The sequence below is a fragment of the Camellia sinensis genome, chromosome 12 (genome assembly GCF_055761805.1).
Source record: "Camellia sinensis isolate YWXY chromosome 12, ASM5576180v1, whole genome shotgun sequence".
Taxonomy (NCBI): Eukaryota; Viridiplantae; Streptophyta; class Magnoliopsida; order Ericales; family Theaceae; genus Camellia; species Camellia sinensis.
This window is the reverse complement of record NC_138972.1, coordinates 122,148,226-122,166,307: the sequence shown is the minus strand read 5'-3', so window position 1 is coordinate 122,166,307 and position 18,082 is coordinate 122,148,226. Positions and strand designations below refer to the sequence as shown.

The window sequence follows — 18,082 nt, the reverse complement described above, 5'->3', positions numbered from 1 at the left end:
ATTCACAACATATATATTATAACTAATGTATATATTGTTTGTTCTTCACAAAAGTACGTGTGGCGGCTACAGAGCAACGTGAAATCAATTAATTCGGTGGAGTGCTTCGGGTATATTGCTTTGTGGAGCAGCAATAAATTGATTTTGTACATCTTTGTTTGGGTGCTTTCGTGAAGCTGATTTGGGTTGTTATTTTGGGTCTTCTTCAACTCTGATTTTGAAGACTTTTGTTCATCTATTTGGTGAGGTTTTTCCTCTTGTTTATTTGTGATTATTTGGAATTCACCTAAGGGTTGTTTTGTGAGATCATTCGTGTCTCATTTGTAATCATTTGGAAACTATTTGGTTGATAGTAGAATCAGATTTCGATCCCGTGAACGTACCTCACATTGAGAAAATCACGTAAAATTCTTGTGTTGCTTTTGATTTAATTTTTCCGCATTAGTTTTTATTCCCATTGGTTGATTTACTTGTGGGGAATCATATATTTTCCCTAACATTACATTCATTTATATAATGCTACTTTTTATTTTTATTTTTATTTTTTAAAGAAGTGCTGAAATTTCAATCCTAACATAAAGTTTGGTAGAAAAACCATGATCATAGGGTAATTATTTAGTAATTTCAAAACATTATGTAATATAATTTATGTGATATTCTAAATTAATCATGTAGTAAAATATTGTATGACTGAAATATGGAGATTTATACCTTTATTAGATAATTAAAAGACAAATGATGGATGTGTGTTGTGATTTTTCTCATTTGCCGAGATTAATTGTCATATAGACAATGTCATATGAAGATAAAAAAAAAAATATAGACAATGTTATATGATAATCCAAAAATATTTAATAATTTTTATCATCATATTGTATACAAAAGACAAAAAACTGAAAATAAAAAATTGAGGGTGCTAGTTGTCAATTGGACGGGATAATAAAATTAGCATAGGTAGGGAGCGTGGATTTTGGGTGCGTTTGTAATATCCTACTCCTACCTAGATTGTATCAAATCAGGGAGGGGCAAATTAGGACGGAACGAGGGTAAGTTAATTATATAGTTGTAAAAATGGGGATACTAATACAAAATCAGAGATAATATAATATATTATGAATAATGATTTATTATTAATGAGAGTTAAAGTATGTTAAAAAAAAAAATATTTGAAAGCTCTAATTGAGCATTCCTAATCCACCCACAATGACATGGAATAACCATATGAAGAGGGACACACACTCCTCATTCCTTCGCTCTCTATCTCTCTCTATTCTCTCTTTTCCATCTCATTAGAGGTCAATATGGAGATGATATATTAGGGGATGTAGCACCACTCTTATTATTGAGTCTCACGAATTAGAGGCCAACATGGGGTGATATATTGGGGGATGTAGCACCACTCTTATTATTGAGTCTCATGAATATAGGTTTGTTAAGGAAAAATAGCTTAAATAAATTAATATATATATATATATATATATATGAATATTGAAAAGTAAGAAAAAATATCTATTTAAATTCTACTATATGATTCTCAGTATTCAACTTGTTAAAAACTACACTAAACAGACCAGTAATAGTTTTCAATTGGAAAAGACTTAGCTATTTGTTGTATTTAGTTTGGGATATAAAATCATGCGATTAAACTCTGGCTTATTTTGGGAAGTTGGTTGGAAGTTAGTTTTTTGATTTTTTGATTTTTTTATACGTTTTTTTTTAAAGTCAAAAAAATTAAAAAATTAATTTTTAACTTACTTTCCAACATAGACTTGTGTCGAGTCAATTCTAAATTCCAATTTCAGATATAAAAATGAGTCTTGGAATTGACAATTTTCGCATGCCATATATTTAAGAAGACTATTGAGTCTCACGAGGGGATGTAATACAAAATTAACTGATTGAAAAAGGTTCAGATTAGTAGATTAAAAGACCTCAATACTCTCAAATTATTATCATTACACCATGTTATCTATAAGTCTCTTTGTTACAATTTTTAGCAAGTTCAACTACTTTATAATAATCAACTTCTTTTAAAAATTATTCAAGTTTATTTCTGTCTCATAAACTATAAAAGTTGCACTAATTACTTTGACATAATTTTTTAAAATTATTATATATATATATATAAACAATTTCATAATCTATACCAAACAATCTCGGGGGGTGTTTGTTTGGTGGGATTAATGGATGGGATTAGACTCCATGTCTAACAAAGTGGATAGTCCAATGTTTGGTTAAAAAAGTGAAGGCCGAACTAATAGTCTGGTCAAACGAGTAATCCCTAATATATGGGTTAACTCATGGAGGTGTGGGATAGAAATGGGAGGACTTAGCCAACTTCTAAATTGGTTAGTTAAATGATGAAATTAACCCTTAAGTATATATATAAAATTTATTTGGGTATATTACACTTACCTCCCCTGAGGTTTCTGACAAATACAGAGACCTCCCCTGTGGTGTAACACCCTCAAAATAAACCCATAATTCATACATTCATGATACAAGGAATTGGCAATATATTCAAGAGAATAAAGTGTACATCTATTTATCAGAGTATTTATCACAAAAGTATTACATGTTGACAACAAAAGTAAATGCCCTATGGGCTTACAACTTTCTAAGTCAACACTTGGGTTCAACAAAAGAAGAGTTCTAACTCTTTATACAAAATATGCCCTTGGCTTGATTAACATGTAATACAAAAAGAAAACAACAAAAAAGATCTTCAAGCCTTTAAGCCTCCCAAGCTATGTCCTTGGAGGTGGCATATCACCTGAACCTGAAAATGATGTCCCATATAGGGTGAGCCAATGCCCACTAGAGATATACTAAACCAGATATGAGCAATAACTAAAACATTAGCATTTGATAAATGGCTAACACTTATAAACCAGCTTACAACACAATCTAGTTCCATGACAAATATGTACGTGTTTCATTTCACTTTCCATTATTTAACCAATTCAATTCATAAACATGGCTCAGAACTTGGCCAAACAATTAAATGAGACTACAACTCATATTAAAACACTTACATACTTCACAATTCACATGAGAATATAACTCATATTAAAACACTTCCATACTTCAACACTTCCATATTTCAAGTGATACACAGATTTGCTGTATCAATGGATTCCATCCCCTATCTCCTCCCAAATAGGTTTGAGAGTCCATCCCTTACCTCCTCCCAAACCATGGAGTACATCCCCTATCTCCTCCTACACAACATACATATACAATGTATTTAAACACTTATCATATACCATGATCAATCAATACACACATTCGATGTATTATTCCAACCGTCATATTCAATGACATATTCAATGTGATTAGTTTCAATTTTCCCTAATCAACATGCAATGTGTACAACAATCATGACTATCCTCCACCGATAGCTCAAAGCAGTTATTTCTAAACAGATAATAAATGCATCAAACCGTTATAACATCAATATTTTCATAGGTGAGTGATGAATTTATCCAACTACACCATTCCATCTCATAATTTCCCAAATTTCATGATTTTCAATTCAATTTCATAATTCCATACTTTTCCCAAATTAATTATACAAATTAATTTATCACTCCAATTAGGACATTATGCTTTTTCTCAAATATTGATCCTAAGACCAAATTCCACCAATTTGACTCACAAACTCATATTCCCAAAGCCGTATATACACACGGAGCTTTAAAACACAAAACCCCTCTTTTATAAATTACAAATCAAACCCTAACTTTCCCAAAATTATCATAACTCACCATTTAATCAAAATGACTAAAACATTTGTTAAAACCCATAAGATGGAGTAGTGTATCCCTACCTCAAGAGAAGAGACTCAAAGGAGATGAAGGTGAAAACTCGAGATGCTCCAAACGTCAACTTTTTCGGATTAAAACGAAGCCCACACCAAGCTCCACACTTCTTACAAAGGGATTAGGGTAGAAACACACTAGAGTTAGATGGATTTGTAGAGAGAAGGTATGTAGAGAGAGAGGGAGCAACCGGATCTAGGGTTTGAAGATAAAAGAGATGAAAAAGTGAAGTGTAATCCCGCTACTGCCAACTGATATATTCGAGGCTCGCTCGAGCGAAGGAGTGGTCGCTCGAGCGACTAGACACAAAGAAACTTCGCTTGAGCGTAGAAAGTCTTGCTCGAGCCAACAATACGAAGCTTCAGGTCTGTAACCCAGAAGCACGCTCGATCGAAGAAAAGCTCGCTCGACCGAAGGAACCCAAACCATACAGCTCGCTCGCTCGAGCGAAGGAAAGCTCGCTCGAGCCAAGAAATGCAACTTTCAGGTCTAGAACCAGACACAGACGCAAGCTCGAGCTCAAGACTCCTCGCTCGAGCCACCAGACACAACACTCAACTCTTGTTCGAGCGAAGGAACCCTGGCTCGAGCGAAGGATCTAAAACACAGAGCTCGCTTGAGCGACAAACGTCTCGCTCGAGCGAAGATACCAAAATCTGGACAGCAACCATTTGCTCTTAATCACAACCAACCTGTTACAAACCTGCCCAACACAACCTAAAACCCAAATATATGGAATTGAAAGATGGAAACAAGATATATACAACAACCAACACCACGGAACCTAAGTCCGGAATACAACAATCAAAGGAGAGAAAACCGGGATCTCTATATGTAGTTTCAATAATTACAGTTATCTCCCCTACTTTATCTAACAATGTCAAGATTCTCCCATTTTTTGACTGCCGTTTACACATTTCACAGAACCTGCTGATGTCATCAAAGCTAAACACTAAAATGCTTATAATGCCCTCAAGTGTCCTCAACCCATCTATATATACCAATACCAAATATTGGCTCGTCATCCACCCAAACGTCTGAAACAGTGCTCCTTGTTTTCTTTATTTATTTTTTTTTTTACAATTGCAACCTTTTATTTAAAAACACAACAAGAAGTTTATCCACAACTATTAAAATTTATTCTTATTTATTTATTTTATAGTATTACTCCAATCAAAATTTTAGCTTACAGTGAGGTGAACACTAGAAGCATAAACAATTAATTAGACAAATAATAACAAAGAAACATACACTTTAAGTCAAATTTCAATTTAATCCTTCTATTCAAATTTGGTTAATGTTTTGTACGATTGATAAATGCAAAATCATTAATTTCAATTTCCAATTTAAGCACAATAACCAAATTAAAATTAGATTTAAAGTATAAGAAATCAAAATAAAATTTGAATTAAACTACAGGGATCAAAAGTATAATTTGTTGGAAATGGTTATAAAATTCTGGATAAAATCAGAATTTTTTCCTAAGTTCGGTCTATTTTTTAGGTGGGCCCTGTGCGTCGATTTTCATGGGTTAAAGTGGTAACGCGTTCTATGCCGCGTTGTGATTCACGTGGTATATTTGGTTGCTCAAAACCAGTACCGTGTGAATGGGAAATTGAAGCCAAAGTGTGTTCCATGGAAATGGAGTTTTGGTGGAAATTCCTTAAGGTTGTAAAATGGCTTGTCCCACATTGATTTGTTGGGAGGTTTTGAATGGGTTTATAACTCTTGGGTTTGGTATTTGGGGTGTGCCCCAAGGGGTACCCAAGTGTTTTAGAGGGAGAGGTTATGGGCAAAATGGGCTAGACCCATTGGACTCAAAAAACCACCACACACGGGCGGGCGGGCTGGGCTTGGCTTGGGCACGAGTGCGTGGTGTGTGGTTGGGTTGGGCTTGTCTGGCCCAATACTAATCTTTTTGGGTCAAAAATATTTGAATTTAATTTTATTTTTGGTAAAATAAAATCCAGAATTCAAATTAAACTGGTTTGGTTTTTCTGTACATCCAAACAGGGCCCTTCCCGTATTAAACCGGAAATATCCTGATCCGGATTTACTGTACACCCAAACAAGGCCCTTCCCATTTTTGTTATCTGTTTGAATTTTAATCCAACAGATTCAAATCTGTTTGAATTCAAAACCAACAGGTTTCATACCTATTCAATTCAAAACCTACAGCCACCACTACATCTATAAATAGGACAACCCTCATTTGGATTTTGCAACTCTAATTTTCGTCCTTCATTATAGCGACCCCGGTCTTTTCACATTTGATTATTGTATCCGGACTTAGGTTCCGTGGATTCTGTCATTGTATAATTGTTGTTGTTGTTGTCCCTTATTTTCTCATTTGGAATTATAGGATGTGTTGGGCAGGTTTGTTTCAGGTTGGTTGGGTTTAGAAACCAAGTGTTGCTGTCCAGGTTTTTGGTTCTTCGCTCGAGCGAGGAGTTGTTCGCTCGAGCGAATGGTTGCGTTTGATTTGGACCTGTAGCTGTTCATTCTTGGCTCGAGCGAGATTTTCTTCGCTCGAGCGAGTTAGTTCGTCCTTCGCTCGAGCAATAGTTCCTTCGCTCGAGCGTGTGTCTTGTTGCAGACCTGAGGGTTTGAGTTCTTCGCTCGATCGAGCTTTCTTTCGCTCGAGCGAGCTTTTGAGTTGTTGGCTCGAGCAAGGCTTCTTTGGCTCGAGCGTAGTTTCTCTGTGTCTGGTCGCTCGAGCGACCAAGTCTTCGCTCGAGCGAGCCTGTCCAGTATATATTTACAGCAGCGGGTTTTGATCAGTCCTTTTCATCTTCTTTTTGATCCCAAACCCTAGGTCCGACTTCTCTATCTCCCTACTCACCTTCTCTCTTAGATTTGATCTACTTAGGGTGTGTTTCTACCCTAGATCCTTCATTAAAAAGATAGAGGGAGTCGAGGGCTTCCATTTAATCTGAACTTTTGGCAATTTGGAGCACTTTGGTATTTGGGCATTCATCTCCATCTTCTCCATTCGGGTTACTCTCTTCGAGGTAGGGATTTCCTACTCCATTTTATAGGTTTTGTTCTAAGTTTTGGTATTTTGATATGTTGGGGATACTTTGGTAAATTTTGGGAAAAACCATAGTTGTATTATTGAATTAATTTGTATAAGTAATTCATAGAATTGGGGAATTTATTGATTAAATGGCGTAATTGGGTAATTGATATCATTTGTCTATTGAATTGTTGACATAGTTATTTCCAGTTTAGAAATAACTGTTTTGGGCTATCGGTGGAGGATAGTCGTGATTGTTGTAGACATTGCATGTGGATTAGGAATAACTGAAACTAATCATATTGGTTAAGTCATTAATTTTGACTGTTGCATTGATTCAGAAAATACGTGTATTGGTTGAGCATTGCATTTGCATACATTGTTTTTGTGTGGGAGGAGATAGGGGATGTACTCCACGGTTTAGGGGAAGATAGGGGATGGACCTCTAAACCGGATTTTGTTTGGGAGGAGATAGGGGATGGACTCCATTAGCATCACTTTTATGTGTGCTTATTTATAGAAGTGTTTTATTGATACAGCACTAAAATGTGTATCAATCTGGAAGTATGAAGTGTTTTGATTTGAGCTTGAGTCTCATTTGTTTGTTGATAATGGAAGGATGTGAATATGATATATGTAATTCACTGTTGTAAGTTTGGCCACGTTCTGAGCCATGTTGATAAAATTGGAAGGTAAAATGAGTTTTAGACAATAGTGTTATGAGACTGTAAAATGAAGTAATGGACTATCTTGGTTAACCATCTGTTGAATGCCATTGCTTTATTCATTGCTTATATGTGGTTTAGTATATTTCTACTGGGCTGTGGCTCACCCTTTATGGGAACATCATTTTCAGGTTCAGGTGATAAGCTACCTCCAAGGACTTAGCTTGGAAGGACTTGGATTTTGGAAGACTACTTTTAGTTATTTGTTTTTCATTGTTAATACATGTAAACACTCAAGCCTAGGGCTTTATTTTTATTTGAGTTAGAACTCATACTTTGTGTCCAAGTGTTGGCTTGGAAAGATGTAAGCCGGTAGGGCATTTACTTTGATGTTGCATGTAATGCTTTTATTATTTGTAAGACTCTGATGGACATTATAAGGAATTATTAAAGTGTTCTCTTTAAACAATGCATGTCAATGATATATAATGGGTATATTTTTGAGGGCGTTACAACTTGGTATCAAAGCGTACCGGGTTTGAATACTTTGGGTACGTGGGAAGTGATTAGTATCACATTGGGTTCGTCTCGTTTGATAGAGACTTAGTATAATGTTATATGCTTATGTGATAACATGTTTATGTGATTATGTGGGTATGGAATGTAGTTTCTAGGATGTTGATTGGACCCTTGAGTTTCTAGTAGTCTTGTTGGAAAGGCACTTGATCACTGCTGCTTCCAACCGGAACTATAGTAACGCATTGGGACTATCATTATCCGGGAATGAAATTCGTAGGTGCTTATGTGATTATGTGCTTACGTGGAATGAATTATTGTTGTCCATTGCATTAGGACGCGAGTGTTTAGCTTCGGCACATTTATTAATGTGCTAATGTCTCTGTTTCCTTTATTAGGATGTCAGGACGAGGACGAGGATGCGGTAGGCGTGGTAGGCCGGGTAGGCAGGAGGTGCCTGTGCCAGAGGAGATTCCGGCAGTTCAAGAGGGAATTGGCCAGGCCAATGTGGCCGAGCCAGTAGGCCAGCAGGCTATGGGCGCTCTAGCCCGAGAGATAGCAGGGGCATTCAGGGAGTCGGTAGGCATTCTCAGAGCTGAAAATCAAGCTCAGGCTGTTATTGTGGATGCAGGACCTTCCTTTCTGAAGAGGGAGTTCTTCCGGTCTAATCCGGATGAATTTGTGGGTGATCCAAAAGAGCCGCTTAAGGCAGATGAATGGCTCGAACAGACAACGAAGACGTTTGAGATGCTTGGCATCGAAGACGAGGGGTTGAAAGTGACCTTGGCATCTTTTCAGTTGAAGGGGGATGCGGGTCAGTGGTGGAAGTTTACTAAGGGGCGTATATGAGGTACGTGGGAGGCTTTTGTGAATGCTTTCCAGGAGAAGTTCTTATCTCCAGCAGTCAGGGAGAAGCTGCGAGACCAGTTTTGTCAGCTTAAGCAGTCGAGTTCTTCTGTGGCCGAGTTTGAGGCTGCATTCACTAGTTTGTCCAGGTTTGCACCTGAGTTGGTGGCGTCTGAGGAACGCTGTTGTATTGAGTTTGAGAAGAAGTTGAGGCGTGGCCTCAAGCTGAGAGTTGGGGGAACTATGATTCGGGATTATGGGCGTATGGTTGATGCTGCAGCCCACATGGAAATTATGATGCAGGAGGAGGAGGAAGGGCAAAAGGGCTCCAAGAGGAGTCAGGATGGTCAGAGTGATGGTAGGAGACAGAAGGGTTTTAATCCTCAGCAGCCTTAGGGTAGCTTTTCTAGATCGACTTTTCCTGTGCCGAGTGCTAGTTCGGGGAAAGGTAGTCAGGGAGACATTACCTGTTTCAAGTGTGGCCAGCTGGGCCACAAGTCTCCAGTTTGTCCTCAGAGGGGAGGAGTGCAGAGAGCAGCATCATCTTCAGCTCGATCTCAGAGCCAGAGTCAGGGTAGAGGCCAGCCACTCTCGTGTTTTCTGTGTGGTCAGCCAGGGCATATGAAGAGGTATTGCCCGCAGTTGGGTGGCACACCTGGTGCATCGGGTTTGAGGCCAATTCAGGGTCAGCAGCCAGCTCAGTCAGGTCAGGCCTCAAGGGCCAATTAGGGGGCTTCATCGTCCCAGTCAGTGCAGCAATCTTATGCTCCTAGGGGTGAGCAGGTTGATCAGAGGTCATCTGGGCGCGTGTATGCTGTTACCGCACAGGATCTTGTGCCGGCACCATCAGTTGTGAGAGGTACCTTTTTGTTTTGCAACACGATTGCTAATGTTTTGATTGATACGGGTGCATCTCATTCCTTTGTGTCTGCTGCATTTGCATCTGTTTTGGAGTTGGAGTTAGCACAGTTAGCATCTCCTATTTGTGTAGTGTCACCTCTTGGGGGTGAATTGATTTTGAAACAAGGTGTTAGGGGTTGTGATATAGAGGTTGATTATCATAGAATCCCATTTTCCTTTGTAGTTATGCCTATGAGGGGTTTTGATGTTATTTTGGGTATGGACTGGTTATCGTCATACCGGGCAGTTATTGATTGCTACCGCCAGAGGGTCACTTGTTGTACTGTGAGCGGAGAGTATTTTCATTTTCTGGGGGACCGGGTTGGTGATGTGTTGCCACCGGGGTATGTTCCACGAGGACGGAGTGAGCTTAGTGGTCTACTTGCTAACCTTTCGATTAGTGAGGATGTTGAGACTCAGATTGTGTTGCCAAGGGTGGTTTGTGAGTACTCGGACGTCTTTCCCGAGGATCTTGTTGGTTTGCCACCGCATCGAGAGATTGAGTTCTCTATTGACCTGGTGCCCGGCACGGCGCCGATTTCTATGGCACCTTATCGTTTTGCCCCAGCCGAGTTAGTTGAGTTGAAGATCCAACTCCAGGAGTTGCATTATCATCCGGGAAAGGCCAATGTGGTGGCCGATGCCCTTAGCAGAAAACCTGTTGGTGTCATAGCCAGTATAGCCATCCGAGAATGGGAGATGTTGAGTGCACTTGGGGAGTTTGATTTACTTTTGGGCGAGTCCGTTGAGGCTGCGTCCTTGTTTTCTATTGTTGCACAGCCTACACTTGTGACTCGAGTGTTAGAGGCTCAGAGAGGTGACCTTGAGGTAGAATCTCTCCGTGAGAAGATTTCCGGTGGGAAGGTTGAGAAGGGTTTGACGGTGTATTCCGACCTGAGTGTGAGATACCGAGACCGTCCGTTTGTGCCGGAGTCTTGCCGAGAGGAGGTACTCCGAGAGTTTCATCATTCACGCCTTGCAGTGCATCTGGGAGGCACTAAGATGTACCGGGATTTGGGTCGTCAGTTCTGGTGGCGGGGTATGAAGAGAGATGTGGCAGCTTTCGTATCTAAGTGCCTTACTTGCCAACAAGTGAAGGCCGAGCATCAGAGGCCAGCGGGTTTGTTGCAACCCTTGCCTATTGCCGAGTGGAAATGGGAGCATGTTACGATGGACTTCGTGGTGGGTCTTCCGAGGGCTCAGCGGGGTAGTGATGCTATTTGGGTGGTTGTAGACTGGTTGACTAAGTCGGCGCACTTCATTCCTATGCGCGTGAGAGATTCGGTAGATCATCTTGCCGACTTGAACATTCGGGACATAGTGAGATTGCACGGGGTCCCAGTGACGATTGTCTCAGATAGAGATCCTCGTTTTACTGCCAGGTTGTGGCAGAGTTTGCAGAGTGCCGTAGGCACTAAGTTGACCTTTAGCACGGCTTATCATCCTCAGACTGACGGACAGTCCGAGCGTACTATTCAGATACTTGAGGATATGCTTCGGGGTTGTGTTCTAGACTTTAGTGGATCGTGGGAGAGGCACTTGCCGTTGGTAGAGTTTGCCTACAACAACAGTTTCCAGTCTAGTATCGGTATGGCACCTTTTGAGGCCTTGTATGGCCGACCATGTAGATCTCCTGTTTGTTGGGCTGAGGTGGGTGATACACCTCTGTTGGGTCCGGAGTTGGTGAGGGAAACGACGGAGAAAGTTGAGCTTATCCGTAAGAGGCTTGTTACAGCACAGAGTCGTCAGAAATCTTATGCCGACCGTAGGAGGAGACCTTTGGTGTTTGAGGTGGGTAATCATGTCTTTCTGAAGATATCACCTAGACGGGGTTTGATGAGGTTTGGGAAGAGTGGGAAGTTGTCCCCTCGGTTCATTGGTCCGTTTGAGATCCTTGAGAGGATTGGCGAGACTGCTTATCGTTTAGCTTTGCCGCCGCAGTTGTCCGGAGTACATGATGTGTTTCATGTGAGTATGCTTCGAAAGTATGAGCCAGATCCATCACATGTGTTGGGTTGGACCGATTTAGTGGTTGATGAGGATGTCTCGTATGAGGAGAGACCGGTTCGAGTATTGGATAGGCGGGATCAAGTTTTGCGAGGCAAGACCATCCCTTTGGTAAAAGTTTTGTGGAAACACCACGGAGTGGAAGAAGCCACTTGGGAACGTGAGTTAGAAGTCCGCGAGAAATATCCGGACATGTTTATTGATTTGTAATCTTATAATTAGATTCTGTTATATTGATGAACTTAAGAGCTTTATATATGTCTTAAGTTGTAAAACATTGAGTTTGTTTTGGTAAATGGGTGTATCTTGGAACTTGCTTCATTATAGAAGTTTAGTATAGTATTACATATGTTGATTTCATTGCTGAGTGTGTTATATATATCATGCAATTGAATATGATATGGGGATTGTTAACATTGAAAGGAATAATGCATAATAATGATACAGGTTGAGATATATGTTGTGTTATATATTTAATATGAGATACCTTTTGATAAAGAGATGAAATGACCAGTTTTGGGTCAAGATGTTTCCTAATGAATTAAAAAAAAAAAAAAACAAATTGTTTTCAAAAACTTATGCTTAATTTCGGGGACGAAATTCTTTGAAGGAGGGGAGGTTATAGCGACCCCGGTCTTTTCACATTTGATTATTGTATCCGGACTTAGGTTCCGTGGATTCTGTCATTGTATAATTGTTGTTGTTGTTGTCCCTTATTTTCTCATTTGGAATTATAGGATGTGTTGGGCAGGTTTGTTTCAGGTTGGTTGGGTTTAGAAACCAAGTGTTGCTGTCCAGGTTTTTGGTTCTTCGCTCGAGCGAGGAGTTGTTCGCTCGAGCGAATGGTTGCGTTTGATTTGGACCTGTAGCTGTTCATTCTTGGCTCGAGCGAGATTTTCTTCGCTCGAGCGAGTTAGTTCGTCCTTCGCTCGAGCAGTAGTTCCTTCGCTCGAGCGTGTGTCTTGTTGCAGACCTGAGGGTTTGAGTTCTTCGCTCGATCGAGCTTTCTTTCGCTCGAGCGAGCTTTTGAGTTGTTGGCTCGAGCAAGGCTTCTTTGGCTCGAGCGTAGTTTCTCTGTGTCTGGTCGCTCGAGCGACCAAGTCTTCGCTCGAGCGAGCCTGTCCAGTATATATTTACAGCAGCGGGTTTTGATCAGTCCTTTTCATCTTCTTTTTGATCCCAAACCCTAGGTCCGACTTCTCTATCTCCCTACTCACCTTCTCTCTTAGATTTGATCTACTTAGGGTGTGTTTCTACCCTAGATCCTTCATTAAAAAGATAGAGGGAGTCGAGGGCTTCCATTTAATCTGAACTTTTGGCAATTTGGAGCACTTTGGTATTTGGGCATTCATCTCCATCTTCTCCATTCGGGTTACTCTCTTCGAGGTAGGGATTTCCTACTCCATTTTATAGGTTTTGTTCTAAGTTTTGGTATTTTGATATGTTGGGGATACTTTGGTAAATTTTGGGAAAAACCATAGTTGTATTATTGAATTAATTTGTATAAGTAATTCATAGAATTGGGGAATTTATTGATTAAATGGCGTAATTGGGTAATTGATATCATTTGTCTATTGAATTGTTGACATAGTTATTTCCAGTTTAGAAATAACTGTTTTGGGCTATCGGTGGAGGATAGTCGTGATTGTTGTAGACATTGCATGTGGATTAGGAATAACTGAAACTAATCATATTGGTTAAGTCATTAATTTTGACTGTTGCATTGATTCAGAAAATACGTGTATTGGTTGAGCATTGCATTTGCATACATTGTTTTTGTGTGGGAGGAGATAGGGGATGTACTCCACGGTTTAGGGGAAGATAGGGGATGGACCTCTAAACCGGATTTTGTTTGGGAGGAGATAGGGGATGGACTCCATTAGCATCACTTTTATGTGTGCTTATTTATAGAAGTGTTTTATTGATACAGCACTAAAATGTGTATCAATCTGGAAGTATGAAGTGTTTTGATTTGAGCTTGAGTCTCATTTGTTTGTTGATAATGGAAGGATGTGAATATGATATATGTAATTCACTGTTGTAAGTTTGGCCACGTTCTGAGCCATGTTGATAAAATTGGAAGGTAAAATGAGTTTTAGACAATAGTGTTATGAGACTGTAAAATGAAGTAATGGACTATCTTGGTTAACCATCTGTTGAATGCCATTGCTTTATTCATTGCTTATATGTGGTTTAGTATATTTCTACTGGGCTGTGGCTCACCCTTTATGGGAACATCATTTTCAGGTTCAGGTGATAAGCTACCTCCAAGGACTTAGCTTGGAAGGACTTGGATTTTGGAAGACTACTTTTAGTTATTTGTTTTTCATTGTTAATACATGTAAACACTCAAGCCTAGGGCTTTATTTTTATTTGAGTTAGAACTCATACTTTGTGTCCAAGTGTTGGCTTGGAAAGATGTAAGCCGGTAGGGCATTTACTTTGATGTTGCATGTAATGCTTTTATTATTTGTAAGACTCTGATGGACATTATAAGGACTTATTAAAGTGTTCTCTTTAAACAATGCATGTCAATGATATATAATAGGTATATTTTTGAGGGCGTTACATTCATAATTCTGCAAACATCCTCTTCATTTTGCTGCATTATTTTCTTGTCAGAGAGAGTATAAACACTTTGTGTGTTTGTTAGACAAACAATTTGTAGTGCTGCTATTGTTTGTAGTAGATCATTTTATCCTGGGAGATAGACGTCCACATTCTGAAAGCACCGTGGAGAGGACGAATCTGTCTTAAGGACACAGTGTCAAACACTGGACTTGATCAGATTATAATTCGAAGAAATTAAATCAAGTAAGTTATTTAATTAATTTTTGTGTTATTGTTATTTATTTAAATCAGATTTTAATTTTATTTTTGTAACAAAATAAAATTTGTTTTTATTTATTTATTTATTATTTCAAGTTTGATTTTTGTAATCAAACAAATTCTCTCATTTTCTTTATTTCTTTAAATTCTAGTTGTTGTTTTGTACACAATAGAATTAAATCTTTTAAATACAGTGAAGATTGTCCTATAATCTTAAGGCAGATTCGTATTTTGTTTTTGGTATCTTCATTGTATTTAATTTTCTGTGTTTTCAAAGTAATATTTTGGTTGGAAAAACAAATAGTGATTTATGCTATTTGACAGATAGTAGTAATATACTGTCTCTTTTCTTTGACAACTAGTAGTAATATACTGGTGTCATTAACAATTACAGAATATTTTTTGGTGTTACAGAAAATTATTTTGGTATTTTATTTTTCTAGTTTTAGTAACAAGGAAAATAAAATTATATTATTTTCTAGTTTTAGTAACAAAGAAAATAAAATTATTTTGTGTTATAATTTATTTTCTGGTTTAGGTAACTAGAAAATTATTTTGTGTTTTTTCTGATTTTTGTAATCAGATAGCTTTGTGGTATTTTATTTTCTAGTTTCAGTAACAAGGAAAATAAAATTACAGTATTTTCTAGTTTTAGTAACAAGAAAAATAAAATGATTTTGTGTTATAATTTATTTTAAGTAACTAGAAAATTAATTTGTGGTTTGGTTTTCTGATTTTTGTAATCAGATATTATTTCGGTATTTTATTTTACTAGTTTTAGTAACAAGGAAAATAAAATTATTTTGTATTATAATTTATTTTCTGGTTTTAGTAACTAGAAAATTAATTTTGTTAATCAATCATGTAACTTTGTGACTCGGTCACAATCTGTTAATTTTGTAAGTAACTTATGGTTTCGTTTGGTAGACCACTTATTTTTGAACCCTTTGTGAAAAGGTATTAATTAATTTGACTTTATCATAGTTCATCGTGAGTATACATGGAAGAATTTGTTTCTAGAGTAAAATATTAGTTTTACAAACTAATTTTATTTTTATTACAATGTGGATTCATAGTCTTGAATTGTGTAGACGTCCCCGAACACCCCGGGAGGAACGAGCTCCCGTTCTGTTCATTTGGGGTCACTACAGCTCAGGACTCTCAAATTGTCATGGTTCTAAGTCTGAACCAAAGTGTCCAAATCCGGCAAATCGTTTTGAGAAAACAGATATTTTGAAAGAAGTGCCAAACATGGACTGCTTTGCCAGATACAGAGTCGTCACCTAAATATTTTATTTTTGAAGAAATTAGGGAAACCCTGACTCGTTCGCCTAAGGCCACGTGTCTGTCATCACCAAAGTTGCCTCGGCTCGGGAACTTGGGTACGATTGGGGAAGGTCACTTCGTGAGCACCCCCGCTCGCCCGATCAAAGATCGGCCTCTACTAACCATGATATCTATTTTTGAAAACTTTATGTGTTCTTATTCCGGTTATTAGCTTAGATTTACTATGTGATGCGCACAGCATACAAGTATAGACTGGGTCGCCTGAATTGGAACAAAACATTTCATGTTTGTTTTTGAAAGATGATTTGCTACTCGCAAGTAGGCTTAAAATGCAGATTTTGCCACCCTCGGGTGGGCTTAGAAAAGATGGTTTTGGCACTATCTAGTGGGCTTAAAACGAACAGTTGATGATTTATTCCAATCCAAGTAACCCAACCTTCACCCACAGGCATTCAGGCAGTTATATCACATAAGCAATTAGCCTCATGGTAAGCATGCTATTCATGGTAGTCACTCACATGCATGCAAGGATGCTAAAGCATAAAACTTACCGAGTACTCCAAGCTAAAAAAGAAGCTCATTAGAAATCCATGCATGATCCTAATTATACAGAAATGCCTAATGCAACACATGCAAAAATGCAACTATAGCAGGCTCGGCTATTCTAAACATGGCATATGAAATGCTACAGCTAACATGTATTCAACTCGGAATTGAAAATACAATGCAGTTAGTATGATGCGCCGAGCCCGGTGCATGCACAACAGATGAATGAATGCAAACATGCTATCATACTGTATGCTAATTGAAACATGCCCTAATCTAACCATCATAAGCTGGTAAATAAAAGGGAGAAAGACGTGGGGTTGGAAGACATACAACACACACACTGAAACGCCCTCAAAATAATAACATTAAACCCATCAAATAAGACATGCATTGTTATGTAAAAGTCCCACATTCTTCCATTTAACATAATTTCATTACATAAGTATTACATGTTAACAACAAAAGCAAATGCCCTATGGGCTTACAGCTTTCCAAGTTACCACTTGGTTACAACAAAAGAGTACTAACTCATTTACACATTAAGCCCTTGGCTTGAATTTACATGTAATACATCAAAAAGTAAAACGACAAAAGTATGTCCGCCTCTAGCCTCCTAAGCTATGTCCTTGGAGGTGGCATGCTACCTGTACCTGAAAATGATATTCCCATATAGGGTGAGCCACAGCCCAGTAGAAATACACTAAACCAACCATGAACAATGACTAAAAGATTAGCAATTGATAGATGGCTAACACTGATACATTCACATAAATCACATATTTATGTCATACGACTTATGAGTCCAAGTTACTTTTCATTTTCCCTTTTTCAACAGATAAGCATATTAGCTCTATCATCCTCTCAACAGATATGTATAAAAACTATATCCCATATTCACAGATAAGCATATAAGCTATATCCACATTCTCAACAGATATGTATAACAACAATATCCCACATTCACAGATAAGCATATAAGCTATATCCACACTTTACAAAGATAAGCATATAAGCTCTATCTTCACTTTTCTAGACAAGCATATGAGCTGTATCTACGGAGTTCATTCCCTATCTTCTCCCAACACTGTCCGGTTTAGAGGTACATCCCCTATCTTCCCCTAAATCGCGGAGTACATCCCCCATCTCCTCCTCTACACATAACGTATACAAACACATTGGTTCTATATACAATCACTCGATACATATAGTTAATGTATTCTATCAACCGTCAAATTCCATGACACATTCCATTGATTAGTTTCCGTTGGCCTAATCATCATGCATTGTCTACAATAATCACGACTATCCTCCACCGATAGCCCAAAGCAGTTATCTCTAAACAGAAAATAAATGCACAATGGATATTCAATCAACATTTCATTTCCTCATTTCCCACAATTAATTATCCCAATTAATCAAACAATGTAATTAGGTCATTTTCCATAATTAACATTTCAACCCTTAGGTCCCATATTCACCAATGATTCAACATTTATTCCATTTCTCTATACCAAGCATGCTTCTAGGTTTATTATAAATAAAACCCCAACTTTTGTAAAATAACACAAAAGCCCCAAACTTTCACAAAATTACCAAACCAACCCCAACTTCTCAAAATACCAAAATTTAAAGACAAAATCCATAGA

General features: G+C 38.2%; 1 pseudogene; it reads right to left on the bottom strand.

Annotated features, from left to right (window-relative positions):
• The window catches only part of LOC145789121 (mannosyl-oligosaccharide glucosidase GCS1-like), a 377,152-nt pseudogene that overhangs the window by 211,251 nt on the left and 147,819 nt on the right, over positions 1-18,082 (bottom strand).